Source organism: Rattus norvegicus, chromosome 4, assembly GCF_036323735.1.
Source record: "Rattus norvegicus strain BN/NHsdMcwi chromosome 4, GRCr8, whole genome shotgun sequence".
Lineage (NCBI taxonomy): Eukaryota > Metazoa > Chordata > Mammalia > Rodentia > Muridae > Rattus > Rattus norvegicus.
The window spans coordinates 166445950-166466049 of NC_086022.1; the positions used below are offsets into that span (position 1 = coordinate 166445950).

A 20100-nucleotide genomic window follows, 5' to 3' on the forward strand; every position below is an offset into this window, starting at 1 on the left:
GATAAATTCAGGGCAAACCACAACATTACTTATTTCTTGTGTCTTCATGTATTTAATTATTTGAGTTGGGTTGGACCTTTTAGTATTTCTAGAGGACTTGATTTGAGAGCAGATACTTTTTGAATTTGGATTTGTCTTGAAATATATTTTTTCTCCAACTGGTGTGATTGAGATTTTGGCAGGATATTTTAATCTAGATTGGAATGTGTAGAATTTTAGGGGTTACAACATATGTGTTCAGGCTCTTTTAGATTTCAGTGTCTTTGATCAGAAGGCAATTGTAATTCTGATACGCTTTTTATGTTATCTGTCCATTCCACATTGTTTCTTTTAATACTCTTTCTTTGTTATGGAGATTTGTGTTATGATTATTGTGTGGGAAGAGGATTATTTTTCTGGTCAAGTCTAAGTGATGTTCTATAGGCATTTGTATGTTTATATGTATCTATTTCTTTAGGTTGGGAATTATTTTTCTATGACTTGTTGAAAATATTTTCTGGACTGTAGAGCTCTTAACTTCTATTTCTATTATTCTCTTAACTTTCTTCTATTTCTACTATTCTTGGCTTAGTTCTTTCAATGATAGTCTAGTTTTCCTGGATGTTTTATATCAGGAAATTTTTAGAGTTCACTTTTTCTTTGATTAATGTATTAATATTTTCTCTTGTACTCTCTACACCTAAGATTCTTTCATTAAACTCCTACACTGTGTTGGTGATACTTGTATCTGTCATTACTGTTCTCTTCTTTAGGTTTCCGAAACCCAGGATTCCCTAACTTTATGATTCTTTTATTGCTTATATTCCTCTCTCTTTGTTGTTTCTAGTCCTTCTGCAAAAAATGTTCCTGGTGTGGCAGGCTTCTAATGGGTATCCTTGGGTCTGATGGTTTGGGAACTGCAGGTTTGTTCAGGAGCCACAGGTCTGATGAAATTGGGAAGACTGATATGTGGAAAATGGAGGTCCCACTGATATCCAGAGTGCCTCAAGTTGCTCCAGAGGACTCAACAAGCAGGGAAGAAAGAAGGGTAAAGGCTATATACTAGTTCTTAATTATGCTTTTAATTAAGATGATTTATTCTACTCATAATAAAATACTCAGGCTGTTTATTAGGGTTATTTATTTAGTTCTATGGAAATTTTGAAAACAAATAAAACATTCATCCAGGCTTTGGGGGAAAGCCTGTCCAAAGATCTATCTTGTATCCACCAGGAAGGTAGATGTCCTCTGCTCTGTCAAGTCAGATTCCAGATTCCAGAACATTCACCAATCTTCCAGATTGTCTCTTTGTTTTCACTGCAAATGAAGTTGTATGATCAAAACACTTATTTCTAAAGAGTTATGAATTATTACAGAAAATAAGTAAGAAACAGGATATTTCATTTTTACCTTTAACACTAATTGGAGAGTAAATCAGGGAATTTATTCAATTTCTTCCCACAAATACAGCTGTATAAATTTATACAGTCTGTATGGTCTAGTCTTGTTTTAGATAAGAATACACATCCTCCAAGCTTTTTATTGAATTTCATTGTGTTTGAGGCACTAAGGAACAAAAAACAACAAGGGGCAACTGTTTAGTTCAGAACATTCACTGAAATGTTTTGATTTTAAAAATTCTACATGCCAAAGTAGATATAATATGTAACTAATCCTAAGTTCATTACTAAAATATGTTCTTTTGTTTAAGCTCATTAAAAAACATTGTCCCTTTGTTACAACAATATCCCAATCTATTTTCACATTTGCAATTTTTGTTCAGCAGGAAAACTAATTTTCAGTATTGCCAAGGAATTATTTTATGCTGACTCTCCTCTCCCATTGTTATCTTGTGTTTAAAAGTGCTAGGATAAAAGTAAAAACAGATTGTGACATACAAACATTGTCTTACATGCTCGTGTTGTAAGGAGAAAGGGAAGACTTATGTGGTAAAGTAACAGAACTAGCAGAATCTCATCTTAACAAAGGAGGATGAGACATTCAGGAGAAAAAAATCACAAAGGGAAATACAGACAGAGATAATAAACTGAATAGATTTGCCCACAATGCTTAGCACAATGCTAGTCCTTATGGGGACTTAGCAACTTTCTGGTAAATTTACAGCCTCCTCAAGCTTTTGCTTTTCAAACTGTTTCTTTTAGAACTATTTTTTCTTGTAGCTTTGGGTTTCTGAAACAGTTTTTCTGTGCAGCCCTGACAGGACTGAAACTAGCTCTGGAGACCACGCTAGCCACAAACGCAGAGATGATCTGGCCTCTGCTCACTAAAAAGTATGCCCCAGCGCTGAGAATAAAAGCATGTAACACCTGACACTCAAGTTAGAAGAATTATTTTAAAGAAATACAATGAACAAGTTAAAGAGTCAAAGCCTGCAACTTAAAGATACTTCAGTTTTTCTGACACTTAAAATGTAAAACCAATTCAGCCAAGGAATCAAGTTCCAAATCAATAGTTCAAAGCATTGAACTGGTGAATATAAAACACCTAGCAGACTGCCTAGAGTATAATTGGTGCAAAAAAATTACCTGTGTGCATCATATGTTGCTGGAGCATTTTTATTGGATATTTTTATTTATATTTCAAAGGTTATCCCATTTGCCGATTTACCATCCATAAACACCCTATCCCATCCAGCCTCCCCCTTGTTTTACAAGGGTGTTCCCCTACACATCCACCCAACACTTCCCACCTCCGTGCCCTGACACACCAAAAACCTGAGTGGTCCAAGCCTGGCAGAACCAAGGGGTTCTCCTGCCATTAGTGCACAACAAGGCCATCCTCTGCTGCATATGCAGGTTGAGCCATGGGTCTGCCCATGTGTACAATTTGAATGGTGGTTTATTGCTGGGAGCTCAGGGTGCCTGGTATTGTTGTTCTTGTGGAGTTGAAAACCCCTTCAGCTCCTGCAATCCTTTCTCTAACTCCTCCATTGGGGACCCTGCTCTCAGTGCAGTAGTTGGCTGCAAGTATTTGTCATGCTCTGTCATAGCATCCCAGAAGAGAGCTTCCTGTCAGTATGTACTTCTTGGCATCAGCAATAGTGTTTGGGTTTGGTAGCTGTAAATGGGCAGGATTCCCATGTGGGCCAGTCTCTAGATGGCCTTTCCTTCACTTTCTGCTCCCAACTTTGTCTCAGTATTTCCACATCTGAGTATATTTGTTTCCCCTTCAAAGAAGGACTGAAGCATCCACACTTTGCTTGTCCTTCTTCTTGATCTTCATGTGGTCAGAGGATTATATCTTGTGTAATCAGTGATATTGGGCTAATATACACTTACAAGTGAGTATACACCATGTGTATCATTTTGTAATTGGGTTGACTCACTCAGGATTACATTTTCTAGTTCAATCCATTGGACTATAAATTTCATAAATTCATTATTTCAATAGCTGAGTAGTACCCAATAGGGAAAATGTACCCCATTTTCTGTATTCATTCGACTGTTGAGGGTGCATCTGGGTTCTTTCCAGTTTCTGGCTAGCATTAACAAGGCTGCAGTGAACAAAGTGGAGCATGTGTCCTTGTTATATGTTGGAGCACCTCTTCAATATATGCTTCAATATATGCCCAGGAGTGGTATAGCTTGGTTCTCAGTTAGTACTGTCCAATTGTCTAAGGCCAGACTGCTTTCCAGAGTGGTCGTACCACATTGCAGTCCCACCATCAATGGAGGATTGTTTTTAATTTACTCAGATTCTGTTTTCTGTCTTCATTTTCATTTCTGATAGTGTTAATTGGATACTCTGTTCCCTCTGGTTAATTTGGCTAAGGATTTATATATTTGGTTGATTTTCTCAAAGAATCTGATTCAGGTTTTCTTGATTTTTGTGAAGTTCGTTTGTGTCTACTTAGTTGATTTCTGCCCTGAGTTTGATTATTTCCTTCAGTCTACTCCTATTGGGTGCATTTGTTTCTTTTTGTTCTAGAACTTTTAGGTGTGCTGTCAAGGTGTTAGTATATGCTCTCTCCAGTTTCTTTTTGGTGCCACTCTGGGCTGTGAGTTTCCTCTTAGCACTGCTTTCCTTGTGTCCCATAAGTTTGTATATGTTGTGCCTTCATTTTCATTAAATTCAAAAGTCTTTAATTTCTTTCTTTCTTTCTCTCTTGACAAATATTTCAGTGAGTAGAGCATAGTTAAGTTACATATGTATGTGGCCTTTCTGTCATTTTTGTTGTTATTGAAGACCTGCGTTAGACAATGGTGATGTGATAGAATGCATGGAATTATTGCAATCTTCGCATATCTGTTGAAGCCTCTTTAGAGACTGCCTATATGGTCAATTTGAGAGAAGGTACCATAAGGTGCTGAGAAAAAGGTATATTCTTTTGTTTTAGAATGAAATTGTCTATAGACATCTGTTAAATCATTTGCTTCATAACTTCTGTTAGTTTCACTGTGTCTCTGTTTATTTTATATTTACCTCATTTGTCCATTGTTGCGAGTGGTGTGTTGTAGTCTCCCACTGTTATTGTGTGATGTGCAATGTGTTTGAGCTTTAGTATGTTTCCTTACATCAATGTAGGTGCCCTTGCATTTTGAGCATAGATATTCAGGATTATGAGTTCATCTTGCTGGATTTTTCCATTGATGATTGTCATATGTCAATCATGGTCTTTTTTGATAATTTTTGGTTTAAAGTCGATTTTATTCGATATTAGAATGGCTACTCCAGCTTTTTTCTTGGAACAATTTGCTTAAAAATTGTTTTCCAGCTTTACTCTGAGACAGTGTCTGTCTTTGTCACTGAGGTGATTCCTGTATATAGCAAAATACTGGGACCTCTTTCGTATACAGGAATTTGTTTTCTGGTCCAATCAATTTGGAGTTTTGTAGGCTTCTTCTATGTTTATGGGCATCTCTTTCCTTAGTTTTAGGAAATTTTCTTCTACAATTTTGTCGAAGATACTGACTGGCCATATAAATTGGGAATCTTTGCCCTATTCTATTTCTATTATCCTTAGTTTGATCTTCTCATTGTGTCCTGGGTTTCCTGGATGTTTTTGTTCAGGAGCTTTTTCTGTTTTACAATTCTTTCTGTTGTATCAACATTTTCTATCATATCTTCTGTCCCTGAGATTCTCTCTTCTATCTCTTGTATTCTGGTGGTTATGCTTGCATCAATGACTTATGATCTCTTCCTAGGTTTGCTATCGCCAGGCTTGTCACCCTTTGTGATTTCTCTATTGTTTCTAATTCCGTTTTTATTTACTGGATGGTTTTGTTCAATTCCTTCACCTGTTTGGCTGTGTTTTCCTGTAATTTTTTGAGGAATTTTCATGTTTCCTCTTTAAGGGATTCTACTTGTTTATATCTGTTGTCCTGTATTTCTTTAAGGGAGATATTTATGTCCTTTTGAAATCCTCTATCATCATCAAGAGACGTGAGTTTTCAATCCAAATCCTGCTTTTCTGTTTTGGGATATCCAGTATTTGTTTTTGGTGGAAGAACTGGGCTCTGATGATGCCAAGAGGGCTTGGTTTCTATTTCTTAGGTTGCTACACTTGCATCTCGTCATCTAATTATCTCTGGTTTTACCTGGTCTTGCTGTCTCTGACAATGGCTTGAACCTCCTGCAAGACTATGTGTCAGCACTCCTGGAGACTTGTTTTCTCTCAGTGAGATCTGGATACAAAGAGCAGTGTGTCAGAATCAGCTCTGGTATAGGCAGATACTAGAAAGATCCTATTCCAGACTGTTCCTTGGTGCCTGTGTCCAGAGGGCTCCAGGTGGGTCTCTCTTGAGCCAGGAATGTGAGCAGAAGTATTGTTCTCAACTGTGCTCTCACGATTCTCAACACTTCTGAGAGTCCCACTCGCTCTGTCACAGGATCTGGGTACAGAGCACTGTGGAACTGGGTCACTCCAGGAGCAGTCTGAAATTGTATTTTCTGACCAAACACCAGATGGCAAATTATTTGCAACCAAGCACTGCAACACCCCTAATTTCCTTTTATATAATTTTTATAGATAAAGCCAATTGCAATTACAAATTTGGTACCATTATTTGCAACAAAATTTTGTAGAACCCCTAACTTCCTTTCATATAATTTTCATAGCTGAAGCCTACTGCAACTACAAATCTAGTACAATGGGGGAAAGCTCACCTAGACAAAAGCTAATTAGTATAAAAATGCAAATCCTGAGAGTGTACAAATTTACATTCTAGTTTTTTTTCTTTATATGGGAGATTCAATTCTTTACTGAGGGTGTGGCCACTGTGAGTTTCCTTTTTCCAGTGAATAAATTACCAACACCTACCTATGAACATTACTTTACAAAGAGTTAGCACAACACATGTAAAGAGCTTTTAATAGTAGTATAGGGTGATATGATCATACAAATTTTATGTATATGAAATAATTCAGAAAAAATATAGTTAATAAAGGTAATCAGTGAACAGTTTTCTATTAGATTAAAAATTAGCAAAAGAATTTGAGATTTCCACAATACATTGAAATGGAAGGTTTAGCTGTATATAAACATGTTCTTATTTTATAAATAACCACCAATTGTATAAGCTACCATCAATAAAAAGTCATATGAGTGTCTCAGAGACTCACACACATTTTATCTGTCAAGATCATTGAGTCACTTCACACCATCTCAAATTGTTGACTTTTTAGTGCCCTTTGCAACGTAGAAGACACAATTCTGAGATGTATGCAGTATTAACTCAATTTTGCTCAGTTCCTTGACCATACATATTCCCTTTTTAAAATCTGCTCAGAGACTTCCTTGTGCAAATTTTCTTTACCCATGAGCTCATAGAAAATTAGTAAAGTCATGTAAAAGGAGAGAAAAGCCTTTGCACACATTCCTCCCAATTCCCACACCAGTGGGAAGAGTCTGAAGTGTTCAGAAACTCACAGTTTAGATGGTCCATTTTCAATCCATGCCCATTCCTTTTTTTCTTTATCATATGAAAATCCAATCCAGTAATTGTCTGGAATAAGCTGTTGCTGAAGGAACTTCTATAAAGGAAAGAGCACACCTTATGATGAAATTTCTGTCAGTTAGATGACAGAACAAGCACGAAAAGTTCCCTGCATTTCTATGACATTCTCTGATGTCTTCCCAATGGTCAGTCCTACATTTCTTTAGTGACTTACTACTAGTAGCAGATTTATATCAATACTATGTCACCTCAATCACTTTTTTATATAAACATTTCAGGTGTCCTGAGATCTGGGATTTGGGACTGTGTTTCTTAGACCAAGTCTCTACTATGTACCTAAGCCCTTTCCTTGAACTCACAATTAAGGCAAGAATATTTTAGAGTTGGCATTTTGTTTCACAGACAAATCAGTTTCTTCTATTACAACTTCTATGCCTGAGCTAAACACAAGAAATCTCAACAGAGAAAGCATGAATGGCAAACAAATATACTAGTAAAAGTTCAAAGTCCTTAGCCATCAGGGAAATGCAGATCAGAACAAATCTGAGATCCCATCTTATACCAAAAAGACTGGCTAAGATTAAAAACTGAAGGGATAGCACATGCTCCAAGAATGTGGAGAAAAGGGAACATTCCTCCATTGCTAGTAGGAGTGCACATTTTACAAATACTTTAGAAATCAATTTGTTTGTTTCGTAGAAAACTCTCTATACAACTCCTGGGCATATACCCAAAAAGATGTTCCACCTTCCCTCAAAAGAGACACTTGCTCAGATATGTTCAAAGCAGTTTGATTTTAATAGCCAAAAAGTGGAAACAACTTAGATGTCCCTCAACTGAAGAATGAATAAATAATGTGGTACATTTTTACAATGGAATACTATTCCTCTCTGAAAAACAAAGACATCATGAATTTTGCAGGAGAAAATGAATAGAACGTGATAATTTCATCCTGTGTAAGATAAGCAAGTCCCAAAAGGGTTTACATGGTATGTATTCACTTATAAGTGAACATTAACTATAAAATTTGGATGCCCATGCTATACACTCCATACACACAAGTGGATGGACAGCAAGAAGGTGCAAGCAAGGATGCATAAATCTCACTTAAAAGCAGAAATTAAATGGTCAAAAGGCTGAGAGAGGGAGAACTGCATGGAAGATGGGATGATGAACAAAGTGTGGGTTCTATATTGGGTATGAGAAGGGGAGGAACGGAATGCCTGATGGCAATGATAATGAATGGAAATCTGCAACTGATGGGGGCAGTGTAGGGGACATCTCCATGAAAAGATGGAATCCAGTGATATGGGAAGCACACAAGAATCAACAGGGTTATCCTTAACTGTGACTAAATGCAGCCTAGGGAGTCTGCATACTATGTTCAAAAAAAACCCCGGGGAATGATAGGCACAGCAACATACCCTCAGACTTTTGACCCAAAATTTACACTGTCTACAAGAAATGCAGTGTTTGGGGATCGAACAAAGACTGCGGAAACAGCCAACCAATAACTGGCTCAACTTGAGATACATCCCATGGAAAAGCATCAATCTCTGACACCATTAGTGATACTCTGCTATCCTTGCAGACATGATTCTGTGTGTAATCTGTGAGGATCCCTCTAGCAGCTGAATCATACATACACAGATGCCCATAGCCTAACGGTGGATAGATCTTGGGGACTTACAGAAGAATATTTGAAAAGATGGTGGGCTTTGAAGGGAACAGGAATTCCACAGAAAGACCAACAGTAACCTGGACCGCTGTGGCATTCAGAATCAGAACCACAAAACAAAGAAAATACAGGGGGCTGAACCTAGGCTTCCATGCATAAATGAAGTGTGGTTTTTCATAAGGGTCCAGAACAACTGGGATGGGGCAGTCTCAAAAACTGAAGCCTGTACATGGCTTATGTTCTTCTAACTGGGCTGTGCCTTGTTCTAACTCAGTGGTAAAAGATGCAGTTAGCGTCATGGAGAATTTATGTGCCAGCGTACTAGGAAACCTTGGGGCCCACCAACTCATCAGAGGAGAAAGAGAAATGGGATATAGATTATGGGAGGAAGTGACCAGGAGGGAGTCAGTGATAAATTAAGTGAAATACTACTACTACTATTACTACCAGTACTGCTACTACTACAACTAATAATAATAATAAAAATAATAGACATTAAAAATTGGTTATGGTTACTGTATCAAGTGGAAATTAGTGTATTTCTTGACATTAAAATCTTTTTATAACCAGGAAAGGGAATAATATTTGAAATGTAAATAAGAAATACCCAATTTATCTCATAAAACTGCAAAGCTTCTGTAAGGCAAAGGACACTGTGGTTAGGACAAAACGGCAACAAACAGATTGGGAAAAGATCTTTACCAATCCTACAACAGATAGAGGCCTTATATCCAAAATATACAAAGAACTCAAGAAGTTAGACTGCAGGGAGACAAATAATCCTATTAAAAAATGGGGTTCAGAGCTAAACAAAGAATTCACAACTGAGGAATGCCGAATGGCTGAGAAACACCTAAAGAAATGTTCAAAATCTTTAGTCATAAGGGAAATGCAAATCAAAACAACCCTGAGATTTCACCTCACACCAGTGAGAATGGCTAAGATCAAAAACTCAGGTGACAGCAGATGCTGGTGAGGATGCGGAGAAAGAGGAATATTCCTCCATTGTTGGTGGGATTGCAGACTGGTACAACCATTCTGGAAATCAGTCTGGAGGTTCCTCAGAAAATTGGACATTGAACTGCCTGACGATCCAGCTATACCTCTCTTGGGCATAAACCCAAAAGATGCCCCAACATATACAAAAGTCACTTGTTCCACTATGTTCATCGCAGTCTTATTTATAATAGCCAGAAGCTGGAAAGAACCCAGATGCCCTTCAACAGAGGAATGGATACAGAAAATGTGGTACATCTACACAATGGAATATTACTCAGCTATCAAAAACAATGACTTTATGAAATTCGTAGGCAAATGGTTGGAACTGGAAAATATCATCCTGAGTGAGGTAACCCAATCACAGAAAAACAAACATGGTATGCACGCATTGATAAGTGGCTATTAGCCCAAATGCTTGAATTACCCTAGATGCCTAGAACAAATGAAACTTAAGACGGATGATCAAAATATGAATGCTTCACTCCTTCTTTAAAAGGGGAACAAGAATACCCTTGGCCGGGAATAGAGAGGCAAAGATTAAACAGACACAGAAGGAACACCCATTCAGAGCCTGCCCCACATGTGGCCTATGCATATACAGCCATCCAATTAGACAAGATGGATGAAGCAAAGAAGTGCAGGCAGACAGGAGCCAGATGTATATCTCTCCCGAGAGACACAGCCAGAATACAACAAACACAGAGGTGTATGCCAGCAGCAAACCACTGAACTGAGAATAGGACCCCCGTTGAAGGAATCAGAGAAAGAACTGGAAGAGCTTGAAGGGGCTCGAGACCCCATATGTACAACAATGCCAAGCAACCAGAGCTTCCAAGGACTAAGCCACTACCTAAAGACTATACATGGACTGACCCTGGGCTCCAACCTCATGGGTAGCAATGAATATCCTAGTAAGAGCACCAGTGGAAGGGGATGCCCTGGGTCCTGATAAGACTGAACCCCCAGTGAACTAGATTGTTGGGGGGAGGGCGACAAGAGGGGGAGGATGGGGAGGGGAACAGCCATAAAGAAGGGGAGGGGGAGGGGGATGTTTGCCCGGAAACCGGGAAAGGGAATAACACTCGAAATGTATAAAAGAAATACTCAAGTTAATAAAAAAAAGAAAAGAAAAGAAATACCCAATTTAATGAAGATGGAAAAAATAAAAAAATTTAAAATATCTTATGTTTTTATTTAACCCTGTATTACATTGTTGTGTAAATTTTGTACCATTTTATGAATACCAAGGAATCAAAGTGATTCTGAAATCATTCCTCTAAAAAAGTATACTCTTAATATTTTAAGAGATTTGATTAGTAATAATTTAAACATGAATTTCAGAAACTTGAAAACCATGTTTTCTTTTAAATAGTGATTTCTAAAATGGATATGTTTTTTATCAAAACATAAGAATACTATGCTGTAAAGATATGGTCAATTTCAGTGAAAATCTCGATTCAGCTAACTGGTCAACCATTTAATTTAACATTTGTCACATCATCTCGTTTTACAGACAGGTCGAGAGCTCAACTACTTTCCCTATTGTCATCTGATTACTCATCTTAGGCATCCTCACTTCCACATTCCAAAGAGCAAACTCAAGAAAGTGGGGGTTTATTTGGCACTCTAAGCAAATAAAAAACTGTCAGCCAAAGGATGTACCATAAAAAAGAGTTAAACTTCATCAGCGAAAGATGTGCTTTCTGAGATATTCTCTTGTAAACTTATGAGAAAGGGATAAGACTGAAAGATACAAGTGTCTCTGTAGTAATGAGGCTCCTCTTAACAGACCTGGATCCCACAGTTTTGAACGTGTTACAGGTAAACCATATACAATTAAAAACAAATCGGGATTGAGTAACTCATGGCTAGATACAGATTCTAAGAGAGTAAAGGGGCAAGTGTCTACAGTACCCGTTCGTCCTCATCATCTATCTTCAGGAGGAATAAACTGGAATTCTGGCAGGTCTGTTTACATTCATCCCATGATTTTCCATCCTTGATGACATAATAACATTTTATACCATAGCAGAACCAGTATGTTTCAATTTCCCTGCCTAGAACAGAGAAGATAAATGGTTAAACTTATTACTTTCTGGTATTCTATTGACAGATCAATATATTTATTTAGCCTGTGGGGGGGGAGTAAAATCCCACTGATCTCATAAATTGAGATTCTAAAATGCCCAGAGACCCTTGCACACCCATGTTCTATATGACATTGTTTGTAACCATAGAGATACAAAAAAATATATGTTATGTGTTGATCATGGATGAATCAGTAGAGAAAATGTAGCATGAGCACACAAAAGTATACAACTCATCCTTTAAAGGGAAATGAATCAGCCCAGCATGATGACTTATGCCTATAACCTGAGCACTCCAAAGAGAGAGGCAGTTGGGTCATCACTATTTTAAGTCCAGCCAAGGCTATGCAGTGAACTCCAGTCCAGCTTTTGGTATACCATGAGTTCCAAGTCACCCTTGACTGGAGAATGACATCATTTTTTACACTAAAACCCAAATGGTTGACATGGATGAACTTAAGGACGGAACAACCTTATGATTCCATGCAGATCAGGTTTCTAAAGCAGCCCAACTCTATGAAGCAGAAGCTTGTAAGATACCAGGGGCTAGAAAAGAAGAAATGAACATGTGCTACTCAGAGACAGCTGAACTGATGGCAGAATTCTGGATCTGTAGATTACTAGATCTGCAGATCTAGTGTATTATCCCCACAATGATCTACATAATATTGTGCTCTTAGCATTGTTCCATGGTCTGTGCAGCATGCTCTTATCTTAAGAAAAATAAGAGACATATAAAGGACGTTTTTTTTTGTTCATAGACTATTTTTGAGATTATGTTGATGCCTTCAATGGTATGACCACATGCCAAATATTTCAATTTGAGTATTTTAAATTGTGTGCACTTTTGGTGTCAAAGTCACATCAATATGAATATTTTGTTTAGTGAGGGGCTGGGAATGGTCATTTTTTACTAACAAACTTTTTCTCCAACCTTCATTTTTCTGTGAAGAGATAGCCTTGTGGTCCTCATAGTGGCCTGAAATTTTCTGGAATGTCTGGATTGTCCAGAAAGTTATAATCCCCCTCCCACAACCACATATTCATAATAATTAAATCACTATGTTACCCTTTTCAGACAATGAAGTCATTCTAAAGTAATGAAACAAAATATTTTCCCTGGGTTTGGAATACTTCAAATATGTTTTTAGAAATTTTTCTGTCACATGTTTTGTAATGTAGCAATTGTAAATATATTAGTCCATACATAATGAGAATTGTCACATCTTACTATCACAATGTGGTGAGATTATATGCAAGAGGTCTTTGTGAACTCTAAATACTGAAAAAAATATTTAATGATGATTGATAAACTTTGTCAGTTAAAGAAGACCAGTCGTGGCGAAGGATAAGAAAGGTTCCTTATGATGTTTGATCTTTTCATCTTTCTAGCTTCAGTCACTGTCACTCACATGGCTGCACTGCGTGCACAACATGTTGAAGCTCTCCTGTTTGCTACAGAAAGGGTTGCTTTGTTACAAACAGTCCAACTCTCTCAAAAAAATGTCAGATGTATTATAATAGCCAGAAGCTGGAAAGAACCCAGATGCCCTTCAACAGAGGAATGGATACAGAAAATGTGGCACATCTACACAATGGAATATTACTCAGCTATCAAAAACAACGAGTTTATGAAATTCGTAGGCAAATGGTTGGAACTGGAAAATATCATCCTGAGTGAGCTAACCCAATCACAGAAAGACATACATGGTATGCACTCATTGATAAGTGGCTATTAGCCCAAATGCTTGAATTACCCTAGATCCCTAGAACAAACGAAACTCAAGACGGATGATCAAAATGTGAATGCTTCACTCCTTCTTTAAATGAGGAAAAAGAATACCCTTGGCAGGGAAGGGAGAGGCAAAGATTAAAACAGAGACTGAAGGAACGCCCATTCAGAGCCTGACCCACATGTGGCCCATACATATACAGCCACCCAATTAGACAAGATGGATGAAGCAAAGAAGTGCAGACCGACAGGAGCCGGATGTAGATCGCTCCTGAGAGACACAGCCAGAATACAGCAAATACAGAGGCGAATGCCAGCAGCAAACCACTGAACTGAGAATAGGTCCCCTGTTGAAGGAATCAGAGAAAGAACTGGAAGAGCTTGAAGGGGCTCGAGACCCCAAAAGTACAACAATGCCAAGCAACCAGAGCTTCCAGGGACTAAGCCACTACCTAAAGACTATACATGGACTGACCCTGGACTCTGACCCCATAGGTAGCAATGAATATCCTAGTAAGAGCACCAGTGGAAGGGGAAGCCCTGGGTCCTGCTAAGACTGAACCCCCAGTGAACTAGTCTATGGGGGGAGGGCGGCAATGGGGGGAGGGTTGGGAGAGGAACACCCATAAGGAAGGGGAGGGGGGAGGGGGATGTTTGCCCGGAAACTGGGAAAGGGAATAACACTCGAAATGTATATAAGAAATACTCAAGTTAATAAAAAGAAAATGTCAGATGTAAACAGGTACACACATATACATAAACACACAAAAAAACACACGTATGCAAATTAATCTTGAAACTTTATCTTTGTAAATGCTCTAATTTCATTTTAGCATAAATAGTTGATAAATACACTCTTATTTAAAAAAAGTTCCACGTCCTGTCAGCAACAAAGTTGTAGACTAAGATTTTCGCAGAGAAACAATCAAATTTTCAGGGGTACTTGTTTGTAACTTCATTTCCATGGAGCAGTAAGAGTCAGTGTCAGACATAAGGATCCCCCAAATGATTAACCCAACGATCATCAGCATCTTAAGTTGCTGGTTGGACTTCAAAGCTTCCAGAGAAGACACAGTGGCTAGTAATGCAGTTCTGTATTCACATTCCTCATTCCCACTACATACCTGTATGTGGTGAGGAATTTACGACAGTCTTGGTTTTGCTGTACCATCTCTTCTGTTCTCTCTTGAGTGATTCCAGAAAATCATTGCCTGTACTACAGTCTATAGACTTTTTTCTCAGCATTTCTTCCTTTAAGTCAATGTCACTTTGCATGGAGCTGCAATTATGGTGGTGGTTTGGAGTTTCCTGCAGTCCATGTTTTTTTTTGACTATACTGAAAAACTAAATTAGTCACAGATGTAATATCAATAATTCTTAGAAAGAGTACATATTAAATTTTAAGAATACACAAAAAGCTTCACGTTGACAGCCAATACATATCATTACTTTCATTGGTACTTTAACATTTATACATTAGCACTTCAACTAATTCACTATAGAAACAGTTACATCAATTTTCTCAAAAATAAATTGCATGTAAAGTAAATAATACAACTGAAAATTTTTGGTGGAAGTAACTTCCATTCACTTCATTCTTTGAAGCACAAATTTACACATTATAACCTAAGTAAAATATTCAATAAATAGTTAACACACCATGAAAATATGAACTAAATATGTTAAGAAATAGCACAATTCTTTTTGGAGCATATGGAATGCAATATATCCACACACATAGCTATGTTTTAGCACAGCCTGTAAGTGATTTCCTCTGTCAATGTGGAGGAATCCAATAAACTTTAACCTTAAATTCCTCTGTACAAATGAACTCTTTTGACTTAAGCATAACCTCAATGTATATAGAAGAAATAGAAAAATAAGGACACCGATTCTTTGCATAGTGGTCTCTCATAAAATATTTATGTAAGATTAACAATCACATGAGATCAGAAAAAAAAGACTATCACCAAGTCCTCAGAAAGTACATAACCAAAAACATGACAGAATAAGGCAACTCCCAACAGCCCCAGATTTAACAGATTAGTTATGAAAGAGAACAGACACTACAGTATGTCAGGAAAAAAAATACTAATATCCAGAGATTCTGTCTCATCCAGTGATTACAAGCAGGACAAAGAATAGAGTGTAAAACTGCATGTTTCTTGTCTAAAGCTACTTTTTAGACACAAGTTCAAACATGATGTATCTCAATTACTCACTGTGTGACACCAACGCAGCAGCGATAACCAGCCGAAGGGGGATTCCGAGAGCTATCACAATGAGCAGACAGGGGACTGAACACACTTAAATCAACAAAACAAAGCAAGAAATTCTCCATGAAAAGACCACCCCTCAGTACTAATTACAATTTTTGTAGCATGGAAACAAAGGGAATTTTATACAAGTCTTTGATATGAACTGACTGAAAATGTGCTCTCAAAAGTATGCATTTCTACCTAAAATGTAGCCACTCAAGAAATCATATAGGTGTGAAGTCTCACAAAAGTTTGTACAATGGTTGTCCTATATTGTGAATCCTCCTGACTCAGCCTAACAGGAGCTAGATGATAGGCATGTAACCTCACCCATTTCTATAGGAACAAAAGTACCTTCTACAGATATCACTAGAGGCATAGATGCAATCCAAGTACAAGGTACTTGGTACCTTTACTTTACTTGGTAAAGCAGGGGCATGCAGTCCACCAGAAAGATAATTTGGCATGGAGGGGAAATAAAGAGGGATTGGATGTTCCTGAGAACTGGTAGAGAACGACAGCTGCTCTGGTCCTCAACTATCTATTTTTCCCTGTAATTTCAAATTGCTCAATATAATACTAAATATTTTGGTGTATCTAGTGTATTTGGAATCTGACACTCATGCCTCTAATTACCACTACAAAAAAGAAAAAGATCTCAGCTTGGAGCACAGCTATAGCAGCAGCTTGTGCAGAGTAAGTAAAAAAGAGTAAAAATTGAGATTTCCTCAGTTTCATTAATAAACCAAATTATTCTTTGATAATTTTGGAGTTTAGCCATCCCCACACAATCTAATCCTCTCATCCCCTCTCCCTTCATCTGCAACTTTATTCTCAGGAGGAAACTTCCTAATTTGATGGACAATTCTTGGCTAGTTGCATTAGATGTTGGGATATTTCTGACAATTAAGATGCTTTCTTTGAGAGTGAAAGTATTGTTTCTAATGCATAAGCTTCATTTCCTTAGAATTTTCTTCCTCTAGAACTTTTTTGTGTTTTTTCAGACCATAGTTGTCTGTTAGTATTAATGTTTGGATATTTATGACAATTAAAACACTTTCTTTGAGAGTGAAAATATTGTTTCTAACGCCTAAGTTTTGCTTCCTTAAGAGTTCATTTCTCTAGAACATTTCATGTATTTTTAAGCACTGTTAGGTTTGAAGGTTTTGGAATCCTTCTTAATTAGACTAAATAATAAGAAAACCTCCAAATGCCTTCTCACTTCTTGATTCCCAATAAATTTTTCTTACACATTGACATTATACTAATCAGCAAATCTGATTTATTCCTTTACAAGCAAACATCCGAGAAGTAGACATATGGTTATATTTTTTCTTTCTGTTCCTTTTTATTTTAAATCTTGCTTTATTTTTTCACAATTTTGTACATAATTATCCTCCAATCAATACTCTTTTCTTACCTCTCACCCTGGTGCTTAACCAAGCCCAGATGAAATGGAACATTATACATTTCAATAAAAGCCAGTAGGATATTTTTAAATTATTAAGTTTAAAATACATTTTAAAAGTGATTTTAGACACTTAAAACACTTACCTCTGGGGCCAGCTTTTCTGGACCACTGAGTCTCCTCAGGCCTCACCTGGTTCTGTAACCCTGAAGACTTATGAAATCTCTCAGTGGAGAAAATGACCTCCTGCTCACTCATCTTGGGAGTATGTAGAGTATGTTCTCTGTTAAAATATGTTCCTGGGTGGTTTCTAAAAGAAAATGTTAAAATATCCACCTTTAGAAAGGTACATGGACTGATAATACAGAAGGTTGGGAAAGGTGGGGTCTGTCTAATTCCCTTAATGATACAAATATCCTGACAAGGAATGACCTCGATTTCCATTGAGGTGATTTCCCTTTGCAGACTTGTATTAAAATGGTTTATAATTCTAATGGCAACAACACTTTCTAGTAAATATGAAAAAAATTAAAAATTTACTACTAAGTCATTCTGATATTAGCACAGCTTGTTTGTTCAAATTATTCAGCATATAAAAATGTTAGGTAAAATTGGTATCAGTGGAAATCATTGAAAAATTATGCAAATAACAAAGTCTCAATGCCTTAGAAATAAATAAAAATGTTGCTTTGAAATTATTTGCATACTTTGATAAATATATTAATATTGAATGATATTACAGTCTTTTTTTACATATATACATGACTCTCAGAGTTCCCCATATACTTCTGCAGGTGATCTAAGACACTTAAATATCTCTTGGGTTGAGGCCCAATCAGCTCAGATCTCCAACCTCTCCACCCAGCCACTATCTACACATTCCCCTCCATGCTTAAGCCTGGTAAATGTATTTAACTAGAAAAGATCCTATTGAGTCAGATAATCCAATCCAGACCATCTCATCAGGAGCTCCTGATTCAAATTCTACAGAAATGCTTTGTAATTTTTAGTAACTGCAGCAACCAGGAAAGTAGAAAGGGGACTTTGCTTGGTGGGGTGTGGGAGCAACAGAGAGAGGCATAGAAGATACAATATTAAGTTTCAATCCAAAATCATTCCATGTACACAGTCATGTCACATATAACATAAAAATAACAATAACATAGTGCATTAATAAACAGTAAGCATTTGTAACTGGCCTTTCCCTCACATTAAAAACTCAGCTGAGAACCAGAAGACAATAAAAACAAGCTGCACATGCATTCTTTTCTAGATTTTTAATGTATGAAGTTTACTGAAGTGAATCTTCTTTTGCCTTACTCCTTAACAAAAGAAAGAATCCTTCAATTACAGGATTATTTTTCAAAATTTTTTATTAATATTGCTCTTGGGATAGGTGTGCCCAATCCAAGTTGCATGAGTCCAGAAAACAACTTTACAAAGTGAGTTCTCTTACCCACCTTCATGTGAGTTTCAGGAATCAAACTCAGGTATTCAGTCAGGCTGCTGTAAAAGTATATTTACACGCTGACCATTTTACCTGGATCCTATTAGCACATCTTTCAGATGGATAGTATATAAACATTTAGCACAGTTAAAGACTCATGAACTCCATAGATTCCTCTACTTTAATTTCACAGTACACAAATAATTATTCCCAGCCTACTCAACAAGAAGATCACCAGTGCAGAATTACAATTTTCTCGTGCTACCAGAGTTAACATGATCTAACACAACCAACAGGGCTTCCTGCATCAATCCCACTCTCATGTTACACTATGTATAATTCTCTTGAATATATTTGATCATTTTATAGAAAATCAATAGTGCGGTTATTGTTACCTTGGTCTCTACACTGAAGTGATGCTGGTAGAAGGAATGGATCCCCCAATTGGGGAAATGTTTACCTCTCCTGGTCTGTATACTGTAAGAGGCTCCAAGACGAAAGGCAGAACTAACATTTCTCTGTGTAATACTCAACCTCAAGATCTTCTGCCCCTCCTCTTGACCAAAGTGAAAAGAGGAAATTACATTTGAAAGCTCACTCTGAGAGCAAAGGAGGAACATATGGTTCCATATACTATGAATGAAATATACATAAATGATATTTGATGTTTAAGAACAAGAATACTCCAGAGAGAGCAAAACAAGTGTCATTAGCAAAACTACTAGGAAAAAGAAATATACATAAATGATATTTGATGTTTAAGAACAAGAATACTCCAGAGAGAGCAAAACAAGTGTCATTAGCAAAACTACTAGGAAAAAGAGGGACTGAAGATCCTCTACTTGCAACTTTTTAACAGACTGTTGGAAATTTTTTCTTATGCTACTATGTTTATATTTAATTCATGATTTTGAATCATGCTTGTTGCTTCTAATTATTATTAGCAATGCCTTTAAAGAATTCACATTTCCACTGATAAAGTCTTCCTTTACACTCTTCTAGCTTTTTAATTATAAATGGAAGAATCTATGAACATTGATGTAATTTCATATGCAGTGGTTACTGCTGATGTTTTCATGATACTGGAATATCAGCAAATATTCCTCCCCAGAGCTACAGACCCATGCCTCAGTTTGGGTTTCTTCCAGTGTTGTGTTTTTGGCTTGTTCGTTTTTGTGGTTGTTGTGGTTGTTGTTTTAATGTAGCTGTACCTTGCTGTGGACCACCAGCTGCTCTCACACTCACACACCTCTGGAGTAACACTTTTCTGCCTTTGCTTTACAGCTGTACACGACTACACCAATTTCATACATGTTTCTGATAGTAATTTTTCTAATAAATTACAAGCTTTTCTTCATTTTACATATATTGATCTCAAGATATCTTAAGCATTACATATTTATCAATAATTTATGTATGGCATAAATTAATTAGATAATGTTTCACTGCTGAACATTCTTTTTCTTTTATAGCATTTTGTTGTTCTGAGTTTTAAAACTAGAAAAAAACATACTTTCATAAATACTAAGAAAGACATTCTATGTATGAAGTCATAGGATTCAAGGAGATAGAAATTTTAGAAATTTTGATGTATA

The 20100-nt window shown here is 36.9% G+C and overlaps 1 pseudogene; it reads right to left on the reverse strand.

The window, feature by feature from the left end:
- Nucleotides 1-1103: 1103 nt before the first annotated feature.
- LOC134486851 (killer cell lectin-like receptor 4) lies at nucleotides 1104-19070 on the reverse strand (annotated as a pseudogene).
- Nucleotides 19071-20100: the final 1030 nt, after the last annotated feature.